This window comes from Somniosus microcephalus, unplaced genomic scaffold, assembly GCF_052327205.1.
Source record: "Somniosus microcephalus isolate GS21.2 unplaced genomic scaffold, FLI_Smic_1.0 unresolved_chr1, whole genome shotgun sequence".
Lineage (NCBI taxonomy): Eukaryota > Metazoa > Chordata > Chondrichthyes > Squaliformes > Somniosidae > Somniosus > Somniosus microcephalus.
Genome location: NW_028225179.1, coordinates 696,512 through 706,912, shown reverse-complemented (window position 1 = coordinate 706,912; position 10,401 = coordinate 696,512). Strand labels below are relative to the sequence as shown.

Here is a 10,401-nt window from a genome sequence, read left to right as displayed (position 1 = left end):
CAGTGTAAGGGATGCTAGGGATGTATCAGGTAGGGTAAGCGACACTCCATCAGTACCAGACACGGTAAGGGATGCTCAAGAAATTCTACAGTGGGTCAGGCACTCTCAGGGCTTATCGGACAGGGTAAGTGCCGCTCAGGCGTTATCAGAGAGGCTGATGGATGCAGAGTTATTACTTTCTATACCTCATATTTTAAAATTATCAATAAAAGCAAAAGTTGAATGCGAATGTGACAGATGGTCTGCCGTGTCCCACGTGGGGGTATTGAGAAGGTAGAATGGGGCCGGACTGGACAATTGAAGCGCTCAGAAATACATTTAAAACTGACACAGATTCCCCTAACCAATACATTAATAAATAATACAGATACATCTAAATACATTTGTAACGAACAGGTGTAAAAGCGTTTACATGTAACACAATAGCAACTCACAAATACATTTGTATCTAATATCGCCAAACACAAATTTACTTAGAACCATCAGAGGCGATTGTTTGCTAAATAAATTACTTTAATTGATTGTCTTTAAAGCCATGATATTTACATGGCAGTTTGCATTGATCTTCCTCCAAAGCCGCTGGAGATTGTTGGAGAATGATTTGGGCCCTGATCGATTGTTTGTTAGGCCAATTGGCACAAGTTTTGAGCGCAAGTCCAATATTACAAGTCGACGATAAAAAGGGGCTCACGCGGGACCGTTCGAAAATTTCAATCTACAATCCCCAAAGCGAGATTCACACCCCTAGACTTAAGAGCCACTCTGTCTAGAATACAGGCCCAAAAATGAAATGGATTTGTCATGTATTGTCCATTGCATTTTGACTGATTCAGGTAAGCAGAGTATTGGAGACAGCAGTCTTACATTCCCAATGATCTGTCACGTGTGGCCGCAGTTCCATTCCCATTCCAGGCCCTCTTTTTACCGTCGGTGACTTGCCCGGAATGTGCTTGGAGAAGTGTTAGAATCGCAGCACAGCCCTTCCCACTGTCGCTTCCTCTAAATCTCCGTCCAGGATTTTCACCAGTGCAAGATTCATCAGCTTGAGCTACTGTTTAATTTGTTCTCGGCATTAACTGTGCTGATCCTTTAACTTGTCCCACGACACGGTATCTCCAAATTTGTCGATTGCATCTCGAGGGCATTTTTCATATGTAAACCTGTAACATCTGCTACAGGAGAAAGATTCAATTTCAGCGGTTCCAACAACAATGAGTCGATCGATATCAACCTCGACCATCCTCACCTACATGCTACCGATGCAAATCTCTGCGTTCATCTGTTTCAGTGATATCTTGTTTCGCAGCGATGGGCAGTTTACGCTCTCTGAGGCTGCAATCGCTGCTGTCTGCCGGCAGCGGGCGCTTGGAGAGAGCAGGGCCGGACAGGTGGCCTGAACTTCGCTGCTGTCGCGGGCCTCACTCACTCCAGGAGCTGGGGAACAGCAAACAAACTCATGGGTTTGTTGCCGCGTCTGAAATGCGGCTCCGAACTGTTGCTCTTAACAGAGGCAGCGCTGCCGGATCCTGTAATGATCTCTCACACTTTCGGTGTCTCCCGACAATGGCCTGTGAAGAAAAGCCCGCGAAAGTGAGTTTAAATACTCACTGAACCTCCGGTCTCACCGTTCTCGACACTGGCCTGTGAATAAAAGACCGCGAAAGTTAGTTTAAATACTCACTGAACCTTCACTCTCACCGCTCCCGACAAACTCAATTTCAATTCAATTCAATTCAAATCGCTTTATTGGCATGACAACTTACATCTTATATTGCCAAAGCATCGGAAAACATTCATGTTTGTTCACAAAAATACAGATCTATCCATACAGTGTATAAACAGATATATCCCTGAGTGATATATCCCTGAGTGTATAAATATACTTTCATATAATTTATATATACTCTTTTCTTATATTTAGTGGTTGTCCCTCTGTTTATGGCAAGCTGTAACATAGAGTGCCGCTAGTGTTACGCAATTTCTCTCTTCCCCTAGTAGGTATGGGAGTTTTTGGTCGTCATTCAAATTTCTGAATTCCGGGCATATTTTTGTGAATTTTGTGTAGAAATTCTCCCTTATGCCCTGATATTTTCTACAAGCTGTGAGGAAGTGCATCTCTGTCTCCACCACTCCCTGACTGCAGTGAGAGCATATCCTGTCCTCTCTTGGTAGCCGGGTTTGCCTGTGTCTACCTTTTTCGATCGCCAGGCTATGTTCACTAAGTCTGTACATTGTCAAGGTTTTTCTCAGTTTGCTATCCTTTACCATGGTCAGGTAATCAGCCATGTTGTATTGTCTGTTTAGGGCCAAGTAGCAATTGAGTTTGCTTTGCGTTTTTGTTGTTTCTGTCCAATATGACAGATATTTTTCCTTTTGCTTAGCGACGATTGTGTTGGGTCGAATTCTTTGTGTTACACTGTCACTGTCCTGGGGCTCCCTATCGCCATATCCCTTGATGCCCTGACTAGGCAGAAATCTATCGACTTCTGCTTTGAATATACCCAATGACTGAGCCTCCACACCCCTCTGGGGTAAAGAATTCCAAAGATTTACCTTCCACTGTCTGAAGAAATGCCTTCACATCTCAGTCCTGAATGGCCTACCCTTTATCCTGAGACTGTGGCCCCTGGTTCTAGACTCCCCAGCCAAGGGAAACATCCTCCCAGCATCTACCCTATCAAGCCCTGTAATAATTGTGTATGCTTCAATGAGATCTCCTCTCATTCTTCGGAATTCAAGAGAATACAGGCCTAGTTTACTCAATCTACTCTTATACGACAGTCCTGCCATCTCAGGAATTAATCTCATAAAACGTCCTTGCACTCCCTCTATGACAATTATACCCTTCCTTAGGAAAGCAGACCAAAATTGTACACAGTACTCCAGGTGTGGCCTCACCAAGGGCCTATATAATTGGAGTAAGGCTTCTTTACTCCTTTACTCAAAACCTCTTGTAATGAAGGCCAGCATACCATTTGCCTTGCTAGTGGTTTGCTGCACTTGCACATTCACATGCAGTGACCCATATACAAGGACACCCAAGTCCCTTTTAACCATCTGCATTCCCCAATTTTTCACCATTTAGGAAATACTCTGCCATTCTGTTTTTTCTACCAAAGTGGATAAAATCACATTTATCCACATTATATTCCATCTGCCATGTTCTCGCCCACTCACTGAGCCTGTCGAGATCCCCTTAAAGCTTCTTCACATCCTTTTCACAGCGGACACTGCCACCTAGCTTTGTATCATCAGCAAATCTTTAAATGATACATTTAGTTCCCTCATCCAAATCATTGATATAGACTGTGAATAGCTGGGGCCCGAGCACCGATCCTCGTGGTGCCCCACTATTCACAACCTGCCATCCTGAAAAAGACCCGCTCATTCCTACTCTTTGTTTTCTGTCTGTTAACCAGTCTAAAGCCCGTGTAGATTGGTGTTCGCTCTCAGCTTCTCCCATCGATGTGAAAATGAAACAGGAGGAGGCGAGGATTGCCCCAAACAGCAGAGCTGGGCACTGACTCTATTTCTATTGCTGCAGGAGATGTTCTGTTCCTCTAAAGATTCCCCTCACCATTAAAACGCCTGTTTTAACTCACAGTCATTAAATGGGCGGTTTTATTATATTTTGGAGAGTTTCCATCAAATAGATTTCAATAAATCTGCAAGAAGACGAGGTTAGGACTGGAACTGATAAGATGTCGATCACACAGTTAACATCAAAGACAGGCTCCTTGTCCAATGAGGCAGGAAACCGCGAAAAAGGCGGATGGAAATGAAGCAAGGAGGGATGAATGTGAGAAAGGGGGAAGGAGCTCTCGATTCCATCTTCTGTCCATTAGAGCTGTGTGAAATAATTCTTTGAGAAAGTGGGAGAATTTTAACAAACAGGGAGAGAAAACATTGTCTAAGTTGGGGATTAACATTTTCAGGCCACGTATCTTCCAACTGGATTAACAGTCCTGAGACTTTAACGACTCACCAACCTCGATCTAACATTATCCAAAAGGAGGCATCCAAAAATCCCTTTTATTTCAGTATTTCTGTTTCCAAACCGTATAAACAACCTTTAATAAAGTCCCTTTACCACATGTCCTGCCCGTGCTCACAGATTGAGAATGTGGAAAATGTGGAGCAGGCTTCTGGAAGCAAACGGATTTACATATTGACCTCACAGCTTCGGCACTTCTGGGACTGAACTCCTGCTTTAAAGAATACAATTGCCGTTTTCTTACGATATACTGAACACAGGCTGATTTTCTGGCGGTTATTAGTTGAAGACTTGTGGAATGTGTCCAGGCCGAGGAAAGTGATTCTATTAAAATGTTAGAGCGCGTCTGGGATTTGAATCCGGTACATCTTGCATTTTAATTGATGTGAATTCCCAAAACATGAACCACACTCCTAGAGCAAAGAGCTGCTAATCTTGCACTGCGTGCTTAATCTCGGCCATGATAATTTCGCATATTAAAGCAGATATTTTAGATCAGAGACAGCGTGAAATCTCATATATTGCTCAAATGCATCAATGTGTGAATATGACATTAGATGTGTTTCAATACAGTGGGGGGATTTAAAGCAGATTCGGGCCCAGTGGATTCCAAGGTGATATTAACTGTGACTGTCTTGCCTCCCTCTCCCCTGCTGCCGGTTTTTAAACCTTGTTTTAAATCTGCTGCTCTGCTGGGCCAGTGCATTCCACAGTCTCACAACCCTTTCTACAAATACCCTTTCAGTGCTTTACTTCTCTGTTTATTGGTTATGAATCACATTGAGGTGCAATGGTGGCGTTTGTGACGTCAGATTAAAAGGCAGCCTATTGGAAACACGTTGGGGTCACAGTTACTTTTGCACAGAATTGAAACTGAATCTTTCAAGATGGAATATTGTATTTGCTGCATCACAATAAACAATATCTTGTTGTAACTGTTGGCTTAATAGTTCTCCAGTGTCTGAGGAAGAATTGTCTGATACCCTCACTTATTCATATAAGACACAAACATAGGATAACCATTCAGAATCACCTCACAGATTGACACTGAGATAAATTAAGTGGGAGATACAGACAGCAATGGGACACATGGCGGAATGGACAAGAGAGCTGGAGAAATAAGAAACGGCCTGAGAGTCCAGAAGACAGTGACTGGTAGCTGATAGACATCAGTAAGTGGAGGCGAGAAATTGTGTCAGCATTTGGCCCCGTGGCTTAGCTGGTTAAAGCGTCTGTCTAGTAAACAGAAGATCCTGGGTTCGATTCCCAGCGGAGCCTTTCTTAATGAATCTCTAGGGGTGAGTTTCTTTTAATGTGAAAAGGCTCAAATTCTTTTAAATTTAACTGTGGCTGCACTAGTTCCCATTCTGCATGAAGGTCCAAGTCGTTGCGAGGCCTGGGTCGAATTTCACCACTTCTGAATTTCTGGCTGTGCTGATTTTGGCCTCTTCACCAAAACTCCTTGTTCCCTATGCAGTGCAGTGCGTTACTTGGTTGTGGTCAAAGCAAGCATCAATAGTTGATGTGTGGTGCCGTGATTGTGTGGTGATTAATACTCTGCGTTTTGGCCGCAGCAACTTCGGTTCGAAACCGCAACATAACGCAGATGTTTTCTTCCTTCCACAATCAATAGCTTTCCTTTCCCCCTTCCATTTCATTGTAATTTTCCTGCGGTATTACCTTAATCCAACATTCACTTTCAGCCTCTTAAACCGCTAAGTGTGCTCTGCTACCACGGCTCCTCCTGGGCCACATGTCCCATACGCCCCAATCTGAGTTGGTGCTTTGAAACCAGTCGATACATTTAAACCTGCGGGACTCCCGTCTCGACAGGCAAGCTCTCCGAAAGCACGGCCGGCCTTTGGAACCAATGCAGCCCGATTGTACAAGAAAATTCCTTGGCAAATGAAGCTTTAAACTTTTCAAACAAATCATTTTATTAACATAATAATACAAGTTTTACAGAGAGAGACTTGTACAACCTCAGTGGTGCAACTCAAGACTCAGAATGGTCAATTCTTCTGCTTCGGGAGTGGGAGAGATGAATTATCTGTTGGTGTCCTCCTTGTTGTTTATCTGGTCAGTCTTCCAGATCTCCACTCCGTTTGTCTGTCTCCTGGCCTGTCTCCTGGAATGTGTTCTGTTTTTCACTTTAGAATGGCTGCTGTTGTACCATTGCTGCTGACAGAAACCAGCCTTCCAGTGACTTTCCATTCTCTCTCTCCCATGGTTACACAGATTGATGCTCCCGGGCAGCACCGAGTGTATGCGAAGGTTCCTCAGAGACTATCGAGGCCTCCTTATCTGGAGCTTCCAGAGAATCTGCAGAAAACTTTTGGAATTCGGTCAGCAAACCTTCTTGAAGTAAGTGATCCAGGTCTCTCGGCAATCATTTAGTTTCCTTAAAACCGGCATTGAAAATTCCAAAATCCTCCCAGAGGGAGCAGGTTGAAGAAAATAAATTATTTGAAGTAATTAATTACAATAAGGAGAGAACCTGCTGCGAGCAAAGCTCGAAACCTGCGTGGGGAAACCCCATTGGATTTCAAGTCCAACGCCTTAACCACTCGGCCATCGCAGCCACGAAAATATCTGCTCCAAGAAATTAAATTCTCAAGTCGCTGACGCTGTTTATTATTGGCGATGACGGTTTCATCATATTTAATTTGCTGCAAATTTAGCAAGTCCAGAAGAATCGCAGCGATCATTTCAATAAAAGAAAACTTCCGATATTTAATGGTATGTAAGATGTTGAGAACAGTATGGAATATTCTGCAGTGTAATGAAAATAAACAGCAGAGTCTTTGTATTCTGCTCCCACATGACACAGATCAGCCACAGCCTCTGCTCCCTGCCCGCCGGCTGCAGAAACCTTGTCTCCAGATTACAAACTGATTCTAGGTCGGAGATAAATATTCAGGGTAGAGCCTGAATAACAAAGCAGTTATTTTAGACCAGAGACAGCGGTAAATGTCCTATATTGCTCACATGCATCAATGTGTGAATCTGACATTAAATGGGTTTAAATACTGTGGGGGGATTTAAAGTAGATTCGGGGCCAATAGTTTCCACGTTGATCTTTTCTGTGTTTCTCTTGCCTCCATCCCCTTCCTCCCACAGGCTGCCGGTTTTTAAACCTTGTTTTAAATCTGCTGCTTGCTGGGCCAGTGCATTTTACAGTCTCACAACCCTTTCTACAAATACCAGTTCACTGCTTGACTTCTCTGTGTATTAGTTATGAATCACCTTGCGGTGAAATGGTGGCGTCTGTGACGTCAAATTAAAAAGCGGCCTATTGGAAACACGTTGGGATCACAGTTTTTTGCACAGAATTGAACCTATATAATGCAAAATGGAGCAATGTAATTGGTGCATCACAATAAACAATATATTGTTGTAACTGTTGGCTCATTAGTTCCCCAGTGTCAGAGGAAGAATTGTCTGACCCCTCATTTATTTCATGTAAGACACAGATTCTTTTAGAATCAACCCATAGATTGAAACTGAAATAAACACAGTGAGATACAGACAACATCGGAATAGACAGGAGAGATGGATCAATACAAAACAGCCTCAGGCTCCAAGAGGCAGTGACAGGTAGCGAGTAGATATCAGTGAGAGGAGGGAGAACAGTTGCAGCCTGATTGGGTTCCGTGGCTTAGCTGCGTTCAGCGCTTATCTTGTGAACAGGCGATCCTGGGTTCGACTCCCAGCGCGGTTTTTTTGTCCTAATGAATCGCCAGGGGTGCGTTTCTGCTCGTGTGAAATGGCTACAATCCTTTTAAATGTAACTGCGGCTGCACTAGTTCCCATTCTGGATTACGGCTCCTGTCGCTGTGGGACGTGGGTCGAATTTCACCGCTGTCAAAATTTCTGTCAGTACTGATTTTGGCATCTTCACCAAAAATCTATCTTTTCTAAGCAGCGCCATTCGTGAATTGTCTGTGGTTAGGGCAGCGCTGGAGCTGCTGATGTGTGATGCCAGGATCGTATAATGGTCTAGTACTCCGCAATGTGGCCATAGCAACCTCGGTTCACATCCAAATTATGGTACAGCTCGCCTTATATCTACTGTTCTCTGTAGCACCTGCTGATAGAACACAGCGAAAAATCAATCTTCACTACATCAAACTGCATTTTTTTTATTGATGGTGAGAACCTATTTACTCCTTCAAACCCCGCGCTCTCACATGCCAGAGCTTGATGCTCCATAATTCAAACCGGACTCTTCTCCAAGCTTTTTCTTCCGCCCACTATCTGTAGCCCTCCTTTAGTTTCCTCCTTCCGTTTCTTCGTCACTTTCCTGCGGCATTACCTTAATCTAACATTCACTTTCACCTATTTACACCGTTAAGTTTGCTCTGCTACCACCGCTGTCCCTGGCGGCACATGTCCCATTCGCAGCAATCTGAATTGATGCTTTGAAACAAGTCGATACATTTAGACCTGGGGGATGCTCGACAGACAAGCATTTAGAAAGCAGGGCTGGCCTTTGGAAGCAATATGCCCGGATTGCACGATAAATTTTCTTGGCCTAATGGATAAGGTGTCTGACGTTGTTACTAATCGTAATCAGGATTGCTGTCATTCACGGATTATTCTATGTCTGCTTAAAACGGGTTTGCTCACAATCTTGCTTTGGTGTTTCACAGTTGCGAGAAATCCCCGGTTCAAATCCCGGACGAACCCCGCTAAATTTTAGACAAAACGCAGCTTCTTACAGCCGATCGACATTGCAGAAAACATAAATACTTTCCATTACAAACATGAGATTTCGTGTCATTTTGCCCATATATTTCAAAATCATAGAGCTTCACAGAAGCAACTGAAAACAAACCAACTGAGAAAAGTTAAAGGCTCCCAGGTGTATTCTGCTAAGTGTCTCATTGGACGCCTTGCACCCATGTTCGATTCCGGCCAATGCAGGAACTTTACATTTTGCTTTCTGCACCCATGAGCTCGCCTGAATTGGGATAAACTTATATTCAGCGTCAATCTTCTTGAAACACCATCTTCCCTGAATATTAGTCAGTCCTGCTTTCTCTAGCGCTGAAAGGATGTGAGAAGCTGCCTTGTGAATTGGTCCTATGGGTGCCGAATTCAAACCGTACAGGGTTCTGTACTGGCCGGGAATCAAACCGGAGTGACCAGCCTGCCTGGTCTGATTAAAAGGGGTGCGCACCTCATCTTTCGATCAGGCACATTACTGCCTTCCTGAATTAATGGAATGCCTTTTGCTTACAGAAGCTGATTCTACATTTTCACCATTGTCGATCTGGGTGCACAGGCAGGACAAGCGGTGAAGTGGACTTTCTTGTGGAGTATTTCTGTTTGGATGCAAAAAGCAGGAAATGGAATGTCTGAGTTGTCGTAGACGGGAGACGAGAGGTTAAGACGATGGAATGTTAATCCATTGTGCTTATTTATTGTGTTGAATGTTTGATGCTGAAAAACCTTCCCAACATTTGACTGAATCTCACATAAAATTAGCTTTACATTCTAATCTCCTCCAAACCACTGCTCTTGGCCCCTTCATTGTTCATATCTTGTTAAAATTAACACGGACCATTGGAATTCTTCTCCTTCTCCAATGAAGGTTAAACAGAGATCGGGAATCGGAGATCTTTATTCCTTCTTCCTTCAGTTCATTCGGCTGGAGTGAAATGACAGAGATAAAAAAAGATGACATCCAAACAGAAACAATGTGCACGAAAGTCCTCTTCACCACAAGTCCTGCCCGTTACACCCGGATCCACAACGTTGAAAATGTACAGTCAGCTTCTGTGAACAAAAGGAATTTAGATATTTCCGTTACATGAGGTCAGTGATTGTTAGAAATGGTCAGGTGTAAAACAGGTCCGATCCAGGATGGAACCCAGTGTGCAAACCGACTGCGGAAGACAGGAAACTACAATTTTCTGATAGCATTATAATACACATTAAAGTTAAACACCTTATCCATTTTGTAATGCGGTTATTATTATCTGATTTCTTATTGTTCGTGAAATGCCACTGAATTAACTGACATGCAGAATCGCTTTAACTCCACGTGTTCGTCTCGGCTCATCCTTGGGCTGAGTGGCGAGTGGTGCAAACAAATTCTGCAACTGAATCATGAATATTCTTCAAGGATGGGAAACTGCCCCCTACACTTCCTGTCACACAAGTGGCCCCAGTCCCATTCCACTTTCATGATGCTTAATCCCCTCTGAGCTGGACTGACGAACCATTTTCAAGAAGGAGGCTCATCGTCTGCTCAGCAGAAAAGTCAATCTGCTGGAGGTCCAGCTCTGCCAGACTGCATGTTCTTTCAGACAGCTTTCCAACTGGACACAGGCATCCAACTGCCGTGCGAGCATTGCTGACTAGTTCAAGTCAACAACATTAGAGTCTCTTTACAAAACTGG

General features: G+C 43.7%; 2 non-coding genes across 2 annotated transcripts; one reads left to right on the top strand and one right to left on the bottom strand.

Moving 5' to 3' along the window:
• The first annotated feature begins 5,198 nt into the window (after positions 1–5,198).
• trnat-agu (transfer RNA threonine (anticodon AGU)) lies at positions 5,199–5,272 on the top strand. The gene has a single exon. It is a non-coding gene; the product is annotated as a tRNA-Thr (tRNA).
• Positions 5,273–6,492: 1,220 nt separating this feature from the next.
• trnas-uga (transfer RNA serine (anticodon UGA)) lies at positions 6,493–6,575 on the bottom strand. The gene has a single exon. It is a non-coding gene; the product is annotated as a tRNA-Ser (tRNA).
• Positions 6,576–10,401: the final 3,826 nt, after the last annotated feature.